The sequence below is a fragment of the Colossoma macropomum genome, unplaced genomic scaffold (genome assembly GCF_904425465.1).
Source record: "Colossoma macropomum unplaced genomic scaffold, Colossoma_macropomum, whole genome shotgun sequence".
NCBI lineage: Eukaryota > Metazoa > Chordata > Actinopteri > Characiformes > Serrasalmidae > Colossoma > Colossoma macropomum.
The window spans coordinates 29773175-29792993 of record NW_023494796.1 but is presented as its reverse complement, the minus strand read 5'-3'; the positions used below and the strand labels follow the sequence as shown (position 1 = coordinate 29792993).

Sequence of the window (19819 nt, the reverse complement as noted above, 5' to 3'; positions counted from 1 at the left end):
ATGTTATGGGTATCGACTGTTGAGAGTGTATATTGTGCATGTATTAGTAAGAACAAAAATATGCAAGGGAAGACTTACGGGTGTTAATCTCTGGTCATCTTCAATGCAGCATGAATTTTCAAATTTACCACAAATTGATAGAATTTGATAATTAGTACAATTCATAATTACACAGTAGTGCAATATATATGACAAATGTGTTTTTGGATTTCTACATCTGAGAATAAGCAAAGAATGAATGAATTTATTGAATATTATTATAATCGATTACCCTAAAATCGAATTGAACGTTCCGAAATTGGTGCACTTGAGTTACTACATTTAGGTCGATCATTAGGTGGATTGTTAACCTCTTAAATGGCCAGGGCCCACCAGCAGGCCCAAAGCTTTATTACACACTTCTATAACCTGAGAGTAGCTCAGCCAGTTTGCACTGAAGTCCCTGTAGTTCCTGAACAATAAGCCTTAGTGTGTAATAAGCCTGGGATTTTAAAGGTTAACAAAGGTTATCAAAAAATGCATATAAACAGGTGTGTCATTCCCGCATATTGGACATTCTGTTTCTTACTTTAAGAGAGATTAGTAGAAGAATTTTAATTAACTCTTTCAAATCCCAGGATTATTACTTACTAAGGCTTATTGTTCAATAACTACAAAGATTTCAATACTAACTAGTTGAGCTATTCCTAGGTTATAGAAGTGTGTAGTGTAGTGTGACAGGCCCTGGCCATTTAAGGGGTTAAACCCCTAGAAAACTAATTTATAACAAAAACAGAACTAAAGCCATAGTTTTATCTTCAAGTTGGAGCGATCTTTCACTTTTTACCTGTAAAATATTCTTAAAATCCTAACATTGTTGAAATAGTTTGATTAGTTAAAAAAAAAAAAGAAGAAAATGATTAAAACCGTGCTTTGGGGGTGGTAATATACACCTGCACATTACCAACGCTGTTGCTTTAAACATCTGGCACTGAAACTGTCGACTGTATAAACGGTGAAACCTCTTTGCATTTAGAGTCCATTTAGCGCCATTAACTTAACCACACTATGCTGAGTATTGGTTACATTGTTCAATAGCTGCAGGGAGCACATGCCTGTTTTTGAGTATGGAAATCCAGTGATATTAATGCCTATATCAGTTAATTTCAGGATCACAAATCTGTTGTGAAATTGTGAAATTCTATGCAAAGCTAAAAATCATTAGTTATTGTATGAAGCAGAAAAACATTGCAGATTTTTCCACAATATATTAATATTTAAATAGCTTCAGCTGCATTTTTTTTCAGATCATCTGAAGAACAAAGGTGTAGTTGGTACAAGAAGACAGAAAGCAATGTCGAAGACATTGTCACGTGTGCAAAGCTAGTAGCTTGGACTGTAGTATTGATAGTGCACCCCCCATCTATCCTCTTTCCAGGGAAAAACCTCTCCATGCTTCAACGTAATCAGCTTTATTGGCCTGACTGGGGAGTAAATCTCAGCAATGCTACTGAGAAGGTTCGGTGATGTAACCCTCTCTGGAATGTGCTCCATCACTTACAGACCAACATTGATCTTTTCAGTGAGTTAATGTGATGGTTTGGCCAACAATTAAATGGGCACTCTTTTCCAATGTAGACAATCAAGACAATTTGCTTTCTTAATTCTAGCCTCCAGGGGCCGGATTCACGAAAGCTTTCTTAAGAAAAAACTTGCGAAGGTCCTTCAGACAAACGTCATAAGCATGTTCTTAAATGCAATTCTCGAAAACTTAATAAGTTCTCAAATATTCTCTTAAGAAAATCTTAATTATTTCCTTAACAATTTCTTAAGAAAATCTCCATTGTTTTCTCGGGTAGGTTATGGTGCATGTTACAGCTTACCATAAACAGCGTGAGATTTACAGGGTGATTCAAAAAGATTCATCTGATTTCAAAGATTCATATTTTTACAGTCGTGAGGCGCCTGGGAACCAGTCACAATCCAAATGAAAGAGGGGGTCATAGAGTTTCTGACTGTCAATGGAAGATGGCTCCCTTCAGTCTGAGAGGAGATGAGACCCCTGAGCAGAAAGTGTTCTGCGTTCTCCACTTCAATAAAAGTGAATCAGTCATAACTGTGAAGTGATTTTCGTGGGCAGTGAAGCTCCAACAGCTCAGTTCGTCGTAGGTTCCACATCACTGGATGATCTCCGAAATCGCACTGAAAGAGCTGTGAGTGCAGCGACACCCGACATGCTCAATCGAGTATGGGATGAATTTGACTATGGTGTTGATGTCCGTACAGCTGGAGTAGGTTCATATTGAGACCTTGTACAATTACATAATAAACTTAATGATCACTTAAACCATTTACAGTTTAATGCATTGATCTATAATGATTTACAAGAGAAATAAATCATTTTGAAATCGGATTAATCTTTTTAAATCACCCTGTATTTTTAACCGTTTTTTCCGTTATTCAGTTTAATCCACTCAGAGGAGCAAAATTGAAGAAATACATCGAACCAAGCATTTAAAAAAGTAAAGCAAACAAGAACTAGAGGTGATGGTGGAAGAAACAGCCACCAGGAAAAACTCCTTGGAAAATACGATAATTGTGGAGTGACAGTGGAGATGGGCAGGAGCAGCAGAGGCAGCATTGATAATTGATTTAGATCAGATCTTGTCAACTCTTACAGCCCAAGACAAGTGTTAGGCTGTCGTAAGGTTAAGAAAACATTCAAGAGTATAAAGTTTTCAAGAATAACACTTGTTCTTAAATTTATTCTTAAGAAAAGAGTTAAGAAAGACATTTTTAAGAATTCTTAATAAGTTATTTGAAGAATAACAGTTTTTCTTAACTTTTTTCTTAAGAATGAAGTTAAGAAAAAACACATTTAAGAAATTTTTCTTTCTTAAGACACTTTTGTGAATCCGGCCCCTGGTAACCGCTTTGCAAGCTGCAGTTCATATGTAGCTCAAACTGTGTTGAGTAAAACTGAATGTAGTAGCATTACTGAGTTGAGAGGCGTTGGGTCAGATTTCGTGCAAGGTTTTCGGACCGCGTCATACATCTTTATGTATTTACATCACATGCACAGACTGAAAAAGAAGGTCCGGCTTGATGTTTAGGTCTCAAATGATCTAAGAATCGACATTATACTGATGAAGATGTGATGACAATAGTAGATAATTCACTCACATTCTCAGAAGACAGCCCTTCACCAAGTTTTGACTTAGAATGCACTTGCAATCGTCAGATTCATCCGCTCGGGGAAGGGGTTCGAAACACAACCTATGTTACAAAATGTCCTTCTGCAAGTTGCATGCAATTACACATCTACACCAGAGAGGTCTCCAAATCCCCAAATCTTACATGGTGCAGCTTTGAACTCTCACGAATTGACTAACCAACAAATTTATTATATAAAAATGTACGTTACCATATGTGTGGTAAATTAGACACACAGTTGCTTCCAAGAAGAAAATTAGGACGCTTTGAATGTCTTGGCTGATTGACTACATTAAGGAAGATAGGAAAGTTTAGGAGGGGGGTGGGGGGTATTTTAACCCCTAAATGACCAGGGCCCAACGTTATATTACCTAAGAATAGTTTGCGATGAAGTATTGAATAATAAGCATTAGTATTTAATTCAATTCAAAGTCTTATAACGTTATTTTACTCATACAAAGGCGATAATTGCAAAATTTAGTGTATTTCAGAGTATCCACCCTACTGTACCATCTCAAAACTATTCGTTTTCATCTCAGGTACATAAACTCTGAAATAAGTCAACTCGCTCCAGTGTGACTGCTTTTTTATCAGATAGGAAATCAGTTCACTATGAATGGAAGCCAGTTGTGGAGATTGCTGTTTAAAGAACAGTGGGTTCACCATACTGTGCACTATGGTTTCACTGTACTGTACTGTAAAGTAACTAAGAATTTTCTCTATAAAATAGCTGTGATAAAATAAATAAATGGGCTAAATATAGATATAAATGAGTCCTTATATATAAATACAAATGCTGTACTTTAAAAGTACATAGGATATCACTGATTTCTAGCTGATGCAAGCCAAAGATAGGTGAATCCTTTAGAGATGGACACCTGACAGGGCATTGCTTATGCTTTACATAAGGAAGGTATTTAAAAGGTAAAGCTTCACAGCTCAAAGCTGGCTTACAACCGAATCCATTTCAATCCATTCAAATCTTTTTACATACATGCATAGAAGGTGGGGGCACTTGCTTTTTAGCCTGTGCAAATAAAGTCAACAGCTTAACATAGAAATTCATTCATTCATTCATTACAAACAAAAACAATCATTTATGGACATTTCAAAGCTGATAACTAGTTCAACCATTTTGAGCCATTTCTCAATCCAAATCTCAGTGAAAGTGAAGTATGCTGATTCCTATTTCGCAAGGTTTTCAGTATTGCCTCTTAATAATCAATGTAGTTATATAAACTGATGATAAAGAATCAAAATTAGCCCATTTTTTCACATAAACGTCCTAATTGTTGGAATAAAAGCATCAGTTTTATTTGTTCGTATTTACAAGCTTCTTTCTGTGTTGGTTTTAACCCATAACGAGTTCTTCATTCAAAGAGGACATCGTCCTCTATCGTCCTGGCTGGATTGAGGCCGAATTCTGAGTACAAGTCTTTTTTGAGTCAAGTGAAGTCCATATACTTCATCAACCCACATTCCACATTGGGCTTCTGACGACACCTGCATCCCTTCACCCCACACTTTTAATAGATGTTAACATAAAATGCAGGTCTTTGATTTCTTGCCTGGCTCATCACCTTCAGAAGAAAAGAAGAACAGTGAAAATAGGAATGAACAGAGCAGACAGGAAGGTCTTCTCAGGGACCTGTACTTCGGAAAAGAAGAGGCCCACTTCACATCAAAATATCATCTTCTCAAGTATCCTTTTATAGTAGGATCGTTGGTTTTAGAGAATGTTTGCTTATTGGAATAAAGTGATTTAGATATGTAGTCAACGGAAGAGGAAACTCTACTCTTAAGATGTTGAGTGGGCTACTTTATTACAACAAGTACTTTATTATACAGGTACTTTTGAATGTAGATCAAAGCTAACCTGGATTGACCTCCAGCTTCTTTTGCTCCTCCTCTAGAGCTTTCATCTTGGCCTCATGAACGTCAGCCAAGGCCTTCCACTCCGCTCTGTTGTTCGTCATTCCGTTGAACATGGGCTGGATCTCTGAATGGAAGCTTGCAAATTCCTGAACAAACGTGTGTTGGGTTACTGGACTGGTATGCATCTCTAAAACATTCAGAGCATAACCAAAGAAGTTCTTAGTGATATTTTAATCGGTGATGGGGTAACTTGGGGGAAGAAGCCCCCCAGGGCAAGATCTCCACTACCTAGTATTTTCTCTTCTAACCAAATAATAGGGCCGAACTTAATCCCAACACTAATGCATGGCTGTGGTCCAATTCTGTCTAGACTATGGCATTCCTCCTTTTGGGGTTAGTCTAATTTTTGTGTCTTTGGATAATATTCTATAATAGTCTATATAGCTATATGTAGTTGTACAAGAATACTTTTTTCTCCCTAATATATAATGGGCTTGGCCATTATGGAGAGATCAGTTTGGTTTTATGAGGAAGACAAGATTTTCTTAGTGAAAATATAAAGGTAGAAGTCCCTTAAGTTATAGAATATCAGAATATTCCTTTTCTGTAACACTTTGACAACAAATCAAATATCAGTAATCAACAATGAAAGCTTCTTTACACATTTTTTTTGTTATAAAACCAAAATTAGAACTGCTGTTCCAGTTTATCTCCTTTACCTGTCTGTAGGTTAATGTATCCTCATTAGTGTTGTAGTCAAGACCGCTAGAGCCGAGTACAAGTCAAGACCGAGACTTTTAGTTGTCGAGTGAAGACAAACCAAGACCAGATTAAGATTTTTTTTTTGCAAAATAAATTAATGAATGAAATTTTTTTGTAGTTGATTGTACATTCATTGTCATGACTTATACACTGATCAGGCATAACATTATGACCTTGTTTCTGTGCTCATTGTCCATTTTATCAGCTCCACTTACTATATAGGTGCACTTTGTAGTTCTACAGTTACAGACTGTAGTCCATCTGTTTCTCTGCATACTTTGTTAGCCCCCTTTTACCCTGTTCTTCAGTGGTCAGGACCCCATGGACCTCACAGAGCAGGTACTGTTTGGGTGGTGGATCATTCTCAGCACTGCAGTAACACTGACATGGTGGTTGTGTGTTAGTGTGTGTTGCACTGTACAGCAAGAGATGAGCCATCGTCTCTGGCTTTACATCTACAGTGTGGACCAAAAACACAGGTGCGTCTAATAGAGTGGACAGTGAGTGGACACAGTGTTTAAAAACTTCAGCAGCACTGCTGTGTCTGATCCACTCGTACCAGCACAACACACACTAGCGCACCACCACTGCGTAGTGACAAAGAGCCAGATCATGGAAGTGGCAAACCAGACCCATCATTCCAATATCAGTCTACAGGTTAGGTACTAAGATAAGATAAGGTAATCCTTTATTAGTCCCATTAGCCTAGACTACAGTAATTATAAGGCCTATTTTAATGTTTATAAGGGGTGTTTTTTGGCTAAATCATTGTGGGATAAATCTGTGACTCACCTCTGCAGGTACTTTGAACTTTTCCACAACGTTCAGCTCGAAGAAACATCGGATGCCACATTTGATGAGGTCATGCGACCAGGGTCTGTGTGGAGTTTGCCTGTTCTCCCTGTGTCTGCGTGGGTACTCCGGTTTCCTCCCGCAGTCCAAAAACATGCAGTCAGGCTGATTGGACATGCTTAATTGCCCCTAGGTGTGAATGTGTATGTCTGTCTGTCTGTCTGCCCTGCGATGGACTGGCGACCTGTCCAGGGTGTATCCTGCCTTCCGCCCAATGACAGCTGGGATAGGCTCCAGCACCCCACCGCGACCCAGAAGGATAAGCGGTTTAGATGATGTATGTATATTTATATATGTCTGTATATTTATAACAGGAAGTAAAAGGACCCACTAGAAGGCTCTGTACTTGTGCAGGTGTAGCTTTGGTCTGGTACATGAGAATCTCCTCAGCAATGTCCCTCCTGTACTCCATCCTGTTCAGTTTGTCATACGTGTCGCAGTTCAGAGTGGACCACCCCAAGAACTGGGTTAGAGTTTGGGGCAGAGAGAGGTCATTTCCACTATGCTATGCTAATGTGGCAAACAATGAAGGCTCATATTGCTGGTCATGTCAGTATTGCTTTGGTTCACAGTTTTTGGTCACATTTTATTTTTATGGAGCCCGATAGCTATATGCTAATATTCACATTGTTAACAGATTACCTGTTTAATTATCAACAGCATTAGTGTTAGGTTTAGTTTCTGGATTAGAATTAATGTTAGGGAAACACTGAATTCATTTAGCTGAAAATAAACTCAATGAGCACTTTATTAGGAACACTACGCTAATACTGGGTAGGACTTCCCTTTGCTCTCAAACAGCCTCAGTTCGTCATGGCATGGATTCCAAAAGATGTTGGAAACATTTTTTTGAGATTCTGGTCCATGTTGACAGGTTTTTAAGGTGCACTTTCATGCTGTGAATCTCCCATTCTGCCACATCCCAACCTGGGAAGGCCAGTGAAGAACACTGAACTTCATATGTTCATGAAACCAGTTTGAGATGGTAAATCTTGGCCATGAATGGATGCACATGGTCAGCAACAATACTCAAATAGACTGTGGCATTCAAGTGATGATTGATTGATATTAATGAGCCCAAAGTGTGCCAGGAAAGCATATCCCACCCTATTACACCACTTCCACCAGGCTGGACTGTTCACACAAGGCAGGTTGGGTCCATAGATTTGTGCTTAATGGATTTGTGGTGCCAAATTCTGACCCTACTCTCTGTGTCCCTCAGCAAAAATCGAGGTTCATCAGACCAGGCTATGTTTTTCCGGCTTCAACTGTCCAGTTTTGGTAAGCCTAGGCCCATTGCAGCCTTGGCCTTCTGTTCTTGGCTGACAGAAGTAGAACCTGTAGTGGTCTTCTGCTGTTGTAGCCCATCCACCTCAAGGCTCAATGTGTTGTGCATTCTGAGATGCTTTTCTGCTCACCACAGCTGGTTGAGTGGTTATCTGAGTTAATGTAGTCTTTCTGTCAGCTTGAACCAGTCTGGCCATTCTCCACTGACCTCCCTCATCAACCAGGCATTTTAGTCTTCAGAACTTCTGCCCATTTGATGTTTTTTCTTTATTGCTCTATTCTGAGTAAATTCTTGAGACTGAAAATCCCAGGAGATCAGCAACTCAAAACTCAAACCAGCCCATCTGGCATTAACAGTCATGCCACGGTCAAAATCACTGAGATCACTTTTGTCCCCATTCTGATGGTTGGTGTGAACATTACCTGAAGCTGCTGGCCCACATCTGCATGCTTTTATGTGCTGCACTGCTGCCGCACGATTGGTTAATTAGATAACTGCGTGAATGAGAAGGTGTTCAGATGTTCCTAATGAAGTGCTCAGTAAATGTGTGTAAACGTTATAGAGAAGGTGAGCAATTATCACCTACAGTCTGACCCAGATTGCCAGTTTAGTGTTTTTAATCTGTGGTAATGCATAACCTTAAAAGCTAAAAAAGACATTTAGTCATTGAAGAATTTGACCTACTTCAGCAATCTGTTCATCGTATTCTTCAAACAGACCATCTTTTCTGTTGAAAAATGTTGCAATGCCAACAATTTCTTCTTTTTGTTCACAATCGGCAGCGACAAGACATTCTTGATCTTCCAGCTCATTTCATCAACTGCATCTTTCTAGGGAGAGAGAAAAAAAAACAGGAAGATCATTTCTAGAGTTCAAAAGCATCAGTACGTATTCAGTTTAATATTCTGTGCTTTGAATTACCTGGAATGAAAAGTACTCATCTGCAGGTGCGTTCATCATGTTACAGATCTATGAAGATAGAAAGAAAAAATAGGTTATGTGTACATTTTTAGCACCGTATGCAGATTTATAGATAAGTAGAAAATTCAGTGGAATTTACAAAGCCGTTTTCAGCCACGTAGGTTGGCAGCCCGCTGACCAGTGCCCAGTATTCTGCAGGAGGTGCCCTGCAATGGGAAAAAGAGAAAGGAACAAATTAAAAAGGTCAGGATTTTGCCATACACAGTGCAAAAGCCAAGAACCACCCTTCATTAATTAACTTCCAGTCAAAACTGCCTTTAGGTTACTACATTTTACAGCTGATATCTGAGGAGATTATAAACTTGCATAAGGAAGGAGAACGTCAAAGGAAAAACTGAAGTTCAACAAATGATGGTTCTATATGCAAGCATAAACACTCATAGAACCATCTGCATGCTTAAAGGTTTCTTTGAGTGTTCATAGACCCATTTTCTTTACTTGAAGAACCATCTTTTTTAAGAGTGTTGTCACATCTACTTTGTTGGAACTCTTTGTAGATGTGACTAGACTCTTAAAAAAAGATGGTTCTTCAAGGGTTCTTTAGTAAAGGCAGTGGTTCTATAAACAACCATGTACACTCTAAGAACCGTTTACATGCTTAAAGGTTTCTTTGAATGTCCATCGTTCTCTATAGAACCATTTTCTTGACTAAAGAACTCTTGGAGAACCATCTTTTTAAGAGTGTTGTCACATGTGCCTTGTTGGTGCTCTTTGTAGATGTGACTACACTCTGAAAAAAGATGGTTCTTTAAGATTTCTTTAGTAAAGACAATGGTTCTACATACAACACTCAAAGAACCATTTGCATGTGTAAAGGTTTCTCAAGGTTTGAGTGTTCATGGTTCTATATAGAACCATTGTCTTTACTAAAGAACCCTGCATGCTTAAAGAGTTCATCTGCATGTTGAAATGGTTCTTCAGATTGATGGAGTGTTGTGTATGGTTCTATATAGCACTAAAACAGTTCTTCTATGGTTAGTATACAATATATATTGTATACAATAGCAGAAAGCCTTTTGTTCTTATATAGAAGCCCTTTCAAAAAGGTTCTAGATAGAACCATATACAACACATTCTCCATTAATCTGAAAAATCATTTAGCCATTTAAGGTTCTTTGAATGTTTATGGTTCTATATTGAATCAGTGTTGTCATATCTACCTTGTTGGTACTCTTTGTAGATATGACTACACTCTTAAAAAAGATGGTTCTTCAGGGGTTCTTTAGTAAAAACAATGGTTCCATATGCAACCATGAACACTTAAAGAACCACTTGCATGCTTAAATGTTTTGCATGGAGAAACTGTTCAGATTGAGGGAGAATGTGTTTGTATGGTTCTATATAGCATCAAAAAGGGTTCTTTGATTAGGATGTCAAGCTTGTACACAATAGCAGAAAGTTTTGGTCTTATATAGAACCCTTTTCAGAAAGGTTCTACATATAGTGTTTAGAAATGTGAATCACTGCCATTCCTCATACACCATAATAAGATGGTTCCTCAGCGGTCTTTAGCAAAGACAATGGTTCTACATATAACAAAAAAGTGGTTTTATGTAGAAGCATGAGCACTCAAAGAACGCTTTGCATGATTAAGAGGTTCTTTATATGGTGAAATGGTTCTTCAGATTGATGGAGATGTGATAGATGGTTCTATATAGAACCTTTTTTGAAAATGGCAACCAAAAGGGTTGTTCTATTGTTACGATGTCAAGCTTGTAACAATAGAAGAACCATTTCGGGTGCTATGTTGAACCCTTCGAAAAAGCACATCTACAGTTTTCCATCAATCTGAAGAACCCTTTCATGATGCAAAGGACTCTTTAATCATGCAGAACCCTTGAAGAACCATCTTTTTTAAGAGTGTAGATAAACATAGTTTGCCATTCGGATAAGAGCAATAGGGTGAAACGAGTCCGTTTACATGCAACTATAAAATAAGAAACATTGCATGTTTTACAAGCATTAGTCCAGTAAATGTGAGGCCAACATCTTATGGGTCAATATAGGCCCAACCTATATCATACACACTTGATCAGCACTTACGGGACAACTCTAATTTCCTCTTTTCCTTCCAAGAGATAATCAATGAGCTTATAGAAGTTCACGTCCTGGAAAGAGGAAGAAAAACGAATGCTCGAATTGCTTTAAATGACGTAAATAGATGTTTGGCTGCTCTTCATACCCGTCCATCTGGAGTCCTTGGCCCTTTGTAAGGCTCCTGTTCTCCAAGCTTGATTGGCCACTCATCATAGAACTCCTACAGCGTGAGGACGAAAAGAAAAAAATATTTTCACAAGTGTTAAGCAGATGCAGGGTCCATTTCATACTTACGCTAACATTTTATATGGCTTCTTCACACAGGTCCACAAACCTTTTCCTGGGTCATGTCCAGAAGGGCAACAGAATATCTCTCACAGTTGAGGTGAGTCCTGACGGTGTACAAAGCTTTGTGAAACTGCCTCTCGATATCAGTGATCTCCTCAAACACCTTGCTGGCAGACCACAGCAATATCTATTGAAGATAAAGGGAAAAACATGGATTTTGATCTTGGCAGATTTCTGGACATCATCTACTCATTCTTTCACTTCATTTCATTTTCCACTACATCTGGTTATGTCTGTATTCTACTTAAAGGGAAATTCCACCAATTTTTCCACCAGAGTCATGCACAGCAGTTTGGTGTGAAACACTCCATTCTGGAGAAACATACTGAGTCAGAATTGTTCACAGTGGTGGTGATAGGAACCAGACGTCCACCTCTAAAAGCTCCCTCACAGAAAGTTACTACATGAAATGATTATGAATTCAATGCCTGATTTCTGAGAAACGGTTTTGTGAGTGTTCTGCAGTAAGGATTTGGCCTAAAACACATATTTTTAAAAGCTGTCCATGGTGGAGGGGTACATGTATGGCGTTGTGAGGCAAAATAGTCCCCAAAGAAAACTTGTTTTTCCAGATTTACCACTGTTTTATCATCATCAACACATACAAAAATATCAATAACACACATGCAGGTTCATCACTGGTTGTTTTGAATAGAAAATTAAATGGCAATTTTGCACTGTAAACATCACAACATCTGGTTCACATCTAAGTTGGCAAGTTTCTCTAAAATAAATCATTTCATGTCAAACCAATCTGAATGACTCTGTTTGAATCTCAGTGTCTGAGTTATACAGAAATTTTGAAAAATCAGTGGAATTCCCCTTTAAAGACTATATCATGTTAAAACGTAAGTCTTTTTTGTAGCACTGCATTTCAAGTAGACAAACAGAGTAACTAGCTTCAGAGGTACACAGGAGGTGGACAAAATAACAGAAACACCACATTAAGTATTCATACTCATTAGTCATTTTTATCAGAAACATCTACAATATAAAGTCGTGTGCAAAGGTTTTAACACCCACAGTCAAATTACATGTTTTGACCACACCCTCTTCAAGGAACAAACTTAAATGTGGCATTTTTCAGGCACAGTTTCTATTTCTTTGCTGAATTTGACAAAAGAAAAAGAAACATTAAAAATAAAATGTGCAGTAACCTCAGCATATTTTCTATTTATTCTTTTATTACCAATGTGTTAAATTCTGCAAGTAAACAGTGACTTTATATAAAAATCTCTGTAGAGGATGTGTTCACTTAATATGTTATGTGTTCGCTTTTCACTTAATAAGTAATTTGATCGAGAATGCCCAAACTTTTGCATGCGACTGTAGGTCCACCTTGCAAGTTTACAGTTACTGACTGTAGCCCCTCTGTTACAGCACAATTTATCAGCCCCCCCTGAACCATCCATCTATGGAAAAGGACCACCACATGACCACCACTGAACAGGTATTATGGTGTATGATTCTTCAGACTGATTTTTAAACACAATGTCCACTTGCTGTCCACTCTATTACCATCTTCTGTGGTTATGATGTCAAGCTTAAATGGTGAAATGATTTGTCAGATTGATGGAGAATGTGCTGTATATGGTTTTATGTAGAACCTTTCTGAAAAGGGTTCTATTTAAGACCAAAAAGCTTTCTGCTATTGTATACAAGCTTGATGTCTTAACCATTGAAGAACCTTTTTAGTGCTATATATAAAACAATACACACCACATTCCATATCAATCTGAAGAACCATTTCACCATGCAAAACCTTTAAGCATGCGAAAGGTTCTTTCGGTGTTCACTGTTGTATATAGAACCATTGTCTTTACTCAAGAACCCTCAAGCAACCATCTTGTTTCTAGAGTGTCGTCACATCTACGAAGAGTACCAACAAGCTAAATATGACGACACTCTTAAAAAAGATGGTTCTTCAATGGTTTTTTGTAAGGACGATGGTTCAATACACAACCATTAACACTTAACATAACATTAAATGGTGAAATGATTCTTCAGACTGATGGAGAATGTGTTAAATATGGTTCTATCTAGAACCTTTTTGAAAAGGTTATCACACCAAAAATCTTTCTGCTATACAAGCTTGACATCCTAACCAAAGAAGAGCCCTTTTTGGTGCTGTATAGAACCATACACAACACTCAATCAATCTGAAGAACCATTTTACCGTGCAGAGGAACCTTTTAGCATGCAGACAGTTCTTTGGGTGTCCACTGTTGTATATAGAACCATTGTCTTTACTAAAGAACCCCTGAAGAACATTTTTTTCAGAGTGCCGTCACATCTACAAAGAGTACCAACAAGGCAGATGTGACGACACCGTTTAAAAGATGATTCTTTAAGGGTTCTTTATTAAATACAATGATTCTATACAGAACCACAAACACTTAAAGAACCTTAAATGGTGAAATGATTCTTCACATTGACGGAGAATGTGTTGAATATGGTTCTATCTAGAACCTTTTTGAAAAGGGCTCTATATCACACCAAAAATATTCTGCTATTGTATATGAGCTTGACATCTTAACCATAGAAGAACCTTTTTGATGCTATGTAGAACCATACACAACACTCCATCAATATGCAGAGCCCTTTCACCATGCAAAGAAACTGTAAGCATGTAAATGGTTCATAGTTGTATATAAAACCATTGTCTTTACTAAAGAACCCTTGAAGAACCATCTTTTTTTAAGAGTGTAGTCACATCTACTAAGAGTACCAACAAGGTAGATGTGACAACAATGATTCTATGTAGAACCATTACCATTCAAAGAACATTAAACGGTGAGATGATTTTTCAGATTGATGGAGAATGTGTTGTATATCAATGCTGGCGGAAGAAAACCTTGTATCTCCATTTTTGTCGTTTTTCAGTTTTTGACATAATTTGAAAATGCCTGTTACTCTTTACATTGTGTGTAAAGTTCATGATGAATGGACCAAAAGAAACGGCCCAAAATGACTTGGACAAAGTCTGGTTCCATTGACTTACATTAAAAGTAAAGTAGGTTTTTCCTTTACCTGTAAAGTTACCATTTTGGAGATAAGAGGTTTTCTTCAAACAGAACATAGAATCTAGAACCTTTTTGAAAAGGCTTCTATATAAGACCAAAAAGCTTACTGCTATTATATACAAGCTTGACATCCTAACAATAGAAGAACCGTTTAAGTGCTATATAGAACCATACACAACACTCCATCAATATGCAGAGCATTTTTACCATGCAAAGAACCATTTAAGCATGCAAATGGTTCTTTGAGTGCTTGTGGTTGTATATAGAACTATTGTCTTTACTAAAGAACCCTTGAACCTTCTTTTTTAAGAGTGTACTCACGTGTACAAAGAGTACCAACAAGGTAGAAGTGACTACGCTCTTGAAAAAGATGGTTCTTCAAGTGTTCTTTAGTAAAGACAGTAGTTCTGTATACAACCATGAACACTCAAAGAACCCTTTAAGCATGCAAGTGTTTCTTTGGGTGTTCATGGTTGTATATAGAGCCATTGCCTTTACTAAAGAACTCTTGTTGGTGCTCTTTGTAAATGTACAGTTAATGTTTATAGCTCATCTTTTTCTATGCATAGGCTGTGTCGGTCATCCTGTAGCCGGGGGTCTTCAGCTTTTTGGATGACCAAAATCCAGCAATGACGACTGCCCAAACCTACTAAACCTTAACAGATGAGCTGAATGAGGTAAGTTTGATCAAGGAAATCACCAAACTGGCCACTGGAGTCAAAGACCACTACTCTGGCTCACGGGTTCTGACACCAGGATGCTGTTGGTGGGATGGTTTGGTTGGTTACTGATCTGAACCCAGCAGTGACACTAAGTTGCCACTGCAGTGTTGAGAATGACCCCCACTCAAAAAGCATCTGCTCAGCAGTGGTCCTCTGGTGGTCCCTTTTCATGGACAGGCTAGAGTGGGAGGTGAAACACTGAGCAGGAACAGACTGACTACAGTCAGTAACTGTAAATCTACAAATTGCACCTGTACGGTAACTGTTTCTGATAAAATGGCCAGTGATAATAACATCATTATTTTAAACACCATGTGTAGTTGCTATTTTGTGTGTATAGAACACAGTAGTTTCTAGAACCTTATTAGGCTTGTTAAGATGTTTCTGGAGTATCAGTGACTTGGCAAAGCTACCATGTGCTATTTATACTGGCTCTGACAAGTATCCGTGTCCTTCTCAATAAGATTATAAGCAAATCTATGCCAGTGTTTACTTGGCAGTCTGTGTTTTCCCAGTCAGATTCCTTTACAGCTGATGGCACACATGATTATAAAAGGGCATTTGTTTTTGCATTGAATGTTTTTCGCTTAAAATTGTGATGCGCATGTTGGAGAGAATACCAAAAACTGATACTGGTCATCAGAAGACGATTTTCCACTGCAATGGGCATTAACCTCCTTGATGATTTCAGTAATCCACATATCAATATATCGTCACTGTCACCCACAAATAGTATCTCCAAAATAGCAACTTTTTTAGGAGAAGGAAAAACCTTCTTACCTTTTCTATTCTAATTGGATAATTGAATATTCACACAGTATAAAGAGCAGACATTTTGAATTTCGCCAAAAGTTAAAAAACAACAAAAATAGAGTTTTTGTTCGGACAGTAATGATATATTTTTCAATCTACCACTGTAAAAATTAATTGCATGTTTATGCAATACTAAAGTTAAAATCAACGACTTATTGTCTTGTTGTGGCTATATTCTAAACAAATTTCCAAAGGGACATTTAGGCTTAAGTCATTTAGCATCCACACCAATCCATAACATTATGTTACTGCAGAAATCTAGAAAAAATCTTCAGACTTACGTCCTCATCAGCTTTGGAGAATTTGCTTGTTTAAGGCCATGACCACGCCAATGGGATCCTTGCCATTCAAAATGGGGGCTGCCAGCATGTTCTTGGTGGTGTATCCAGTAGTCCTATCCACAAAGTCATTGAATGGTGCTGGAAAAAGTATTCACAAATCGTTTTTGTGCAGAATCACAGTTTTTACTATTGTGCCTTAGCTATAGCACTGCTTAATTCTCACTGACCCCCAACAGTCAACAGTTTTGCTCTATTCCAGCTCCCAGCATGACTGGGAATCAGTGTTATTTAGGATACTTGGTTTGATTGGCTCAGGCCTGTCTGGGCATCCCATAAGCCTGGAATGACAAACAATGATCTCAAGAAATTTAAATATTATTACTACTATTATAATCAGCTTTGGGTGGATTTTTAAGCTTAGTCTTTTAACTGTGTGGAAAATACAATATATATATATATATATTTCTGAACTCCTTGCTTCCAGCAATTTTTCTACATTTTCACACAATACCCCTCTTTTCACTGGGGCAATACCCCTCTTGTCACTGGGGCAATACCCCTCTTTTCACTGGGGTGGTACCCCTCTTTTCAACGGGGGCAGTACCCATCATCACTGGGGCGGTACCCCTCTTGTCATTGGGGCAGTACCCTTCTTGTCACTGGGGCGGTACCCCTCTTTTCACTGGGGCGGTACCCTTTGTCACTGGGGCGGTACCCATCTTTTCACTGGGGCAGTACCCTTCATCACTGGGGTGGTACCTTCAAGGGTACATCTCAGTACCTTTAGACACCTGGAATATTAAAGGACTTCTTAGACTGTGCTGTTCTCCCAACTATCCCGATATCCAAAGGAAACACAATCTCTGCATCAGGATTCACAAGGTGTCTCTCTAACGGGGACGTGGCGGTCACATCGAAGAGCAAAGTAGCCAGTTCTGCTATGCCATTCCTGAACCTGCAGACGAAGTAGCTGCATTTATCCGCGCTGGTCAAAAGTGCAATCCTTTGAAGAATCCTGTGCATTGACCTCTCAAACTGGCCTGAGTCCTGCAGCCCCTTGACCAGTTCAAAAACAAACGCAACCTCGTTTATCTGAGTGGCTTCCTCGAAAGATACAGCGTCTTTGATATCAACCTGCTCAGTGAAAGCTGCCCCAGTCACTTCTGCCTTCAGCTTCTTGTCAAAGTACTCTTTGGCAATCTGAGGGTTGTTGTCCAAGAACTTCTCCACAGCGTCCTTGTCTGGCATGATTCCTCAATGTCCTCTTCCTTTCAGAAGCACAGTATCAAAAGAGAAAGAGTAGTAGAAGATTCGCCGTGGCTTCCCAAAGTTCTGCAAGGAACAGCTCAATCCCTCAAGTGAATTAGTGAGCTGATAATGTGTTTTGAACTCTCCCGCTTCGAGAAATGAGTGACTTAATGAGTAAGGGATCTAAAGAGCTGGTGATTAGGAGAATACATGATGTGACGTGAGGTCCAGAAATCTCTCTGAGCTTTCTTAACCGATTAATCCTCCGCCGCTTGTCAGTCAAGTCGTGGCAATGCAGTTAATAAGCTAATAACTGCTGTATTAAACTCTCAGAATTAGACACAGAGATTACATGTTGCTGCTCATAGTGAACACTAGGCCTGGGCAATATAACTATATATACTGTTATTGTGATAAATTATATCACCATATGCTTTTCTGAACATGTATATCGTCATTGCTTGCAGACACTGACCAACTGCACGTCTCATTATAAAGAGAGCAAACTTAGTCCCGTTTAACTGGATTTAGTGACAAATATTAAACGTAAATTGCTATATTCACAGTATTTTTAAGTATTTTTTTAATGTAGCACTGCTGGCTCTTTTCTCTCTGTTCCAGCTGATCAGATGTCTGAGAAATAAATAAAACCTGACATATCGAGTATAGTAAAAATATCTTAAAATATTGCAATGTTACATTTTTACTATATCGCCCACCTCTAGGGTACACCCACAGGTTTTTTCTTTTGACAGACCAACCATATGATAGATATTACTGAAACGACTGTGTTTGGAAGCTGAGATGTTTCTAGATCACTCTCAGACTTCTTAAACTTCAGGAACGTTACTTGGCGTCTTTAGATTAAACGTTTCTATAATATCCCTTGGCCTCTTAAGTGAAGATTTTCCTGTAATGCAGTCAGGCTTCTTAAGCTGAGATGTTCCTAGAATCCCACTTGGCCTTCGAAGATGTGTGTGATACTTGGCTTGCCAGCGTTTTTCTAAAATATTAATCGGCCAACAAGGCAAAGCATGTGTTCCCAGACTAGGAGAGAATTTAGCACAGCCTAACAGTTTGGTTGTTGCTTAAATTAAAACATATTTGAACAAGAATAATATTTTTTCATACATTCAGAATATATATATTGAACAAAAATATGCAGAAAAATGCACATTGCTGGAAGCAATTTCACATTTTTACAAAAATACAAAACAAAAACTTACAGAATACATACAGAAAAATTAGAATAAACAATCTGAACAATCACTTTGACAACTTATAAAGGTCACTGGAGGAGTCCACTCTCTATATATCCAGGTCTGTGACCATTTCTTTCAGCCAGATATATATTATTTTTAGCGCCTAAAATTTAAGCACAATTTAGCCAAATGTGGCAGGGTTGCAGGTTTTATTATTACTAGTCGCTAAAATGTCCGGTAAAATAATGCAGAACACACTGAATTCACTACATTTCTGTTGTTTAAACCAGATGAGCTTTCCTATCTAAACACATTTATGTGTTGTATACAAATATATTTATCACGTTTAATATGATTCCTAAAAAGCAGCTGTCAAACATTGCAAATTTATTTTTGACCACAAAAGTAAATATCGGCATAAACACATCCAAAAAAATACTATTATGATTTTATATGAGAGGATATGTCTCTCATTGTTTACTTTAGAAGGCTTAGATTTAACACTGAGTTAAAACCAACCCCCCAAGTGTGGAGGCTGTACTTGAGCCTGGCTAACTTTTACTATAAGTTACTTACATGCTTTAAAATGGTGCTGTATTACAGGCACCAAGAAGGCGAATAAAATAATATAGGTGTGAATTATGTGATGTAAACATGCAACTCAGGAATAAAAAAAAAGGATAAAAAAAAAAATCAGAGTAAATCTGTAAATATTTAACTACATTAAATATCCATGTTACATTGTGCCCCAACATCTTGCACTATATCTAAAGTACTTATCCTGTATTCTGTCTATTTTAACTATCCGTCGCCTTCTTAACCCTTTAGAACCCAGGGTTAAAATTGGCTGGCTAAGTGTATCTGACTGGACTGTAACCACTGTTAAGTAATCTGAATGGTCTGATTCAGCACAAACTCAGTGTTATCAGTAAGAACAGTTGTTAACATAAAAATAAAACCCACAAAAAATAAAAATTTTCACATTTTACAGAAAAATCAACAAAAATATACAGAATTAATGCAGAAGAAATAGAATAAATGAAGCCTCTACTGTCTATATATTGACCATTTGTCTCAGCTTTTTATTTTTTGCTCTTAGAGGAACATCACACTCCTGATTGTCTCTGGCCTCCTCGTCACTACCTTTGAAAAGCATTTGTAGTATTTCAGCACTCATTTTTATGACAATTTCGAT

The 19819-nt window shown here is 38.0% G+C and overlaps 1 pseudogene; it reads right to left on the bottom strand.

Moving 5' to 3' along the window:
* Positions 1 to 5063: 5063 nt before the first annotated feature.
* Positions 5064 to 17422, bottom strand: LOC118816845 (annotated as a pseudogene).
* Positions 17423 to 19819: the final 2397 nt, after the last annotated feature.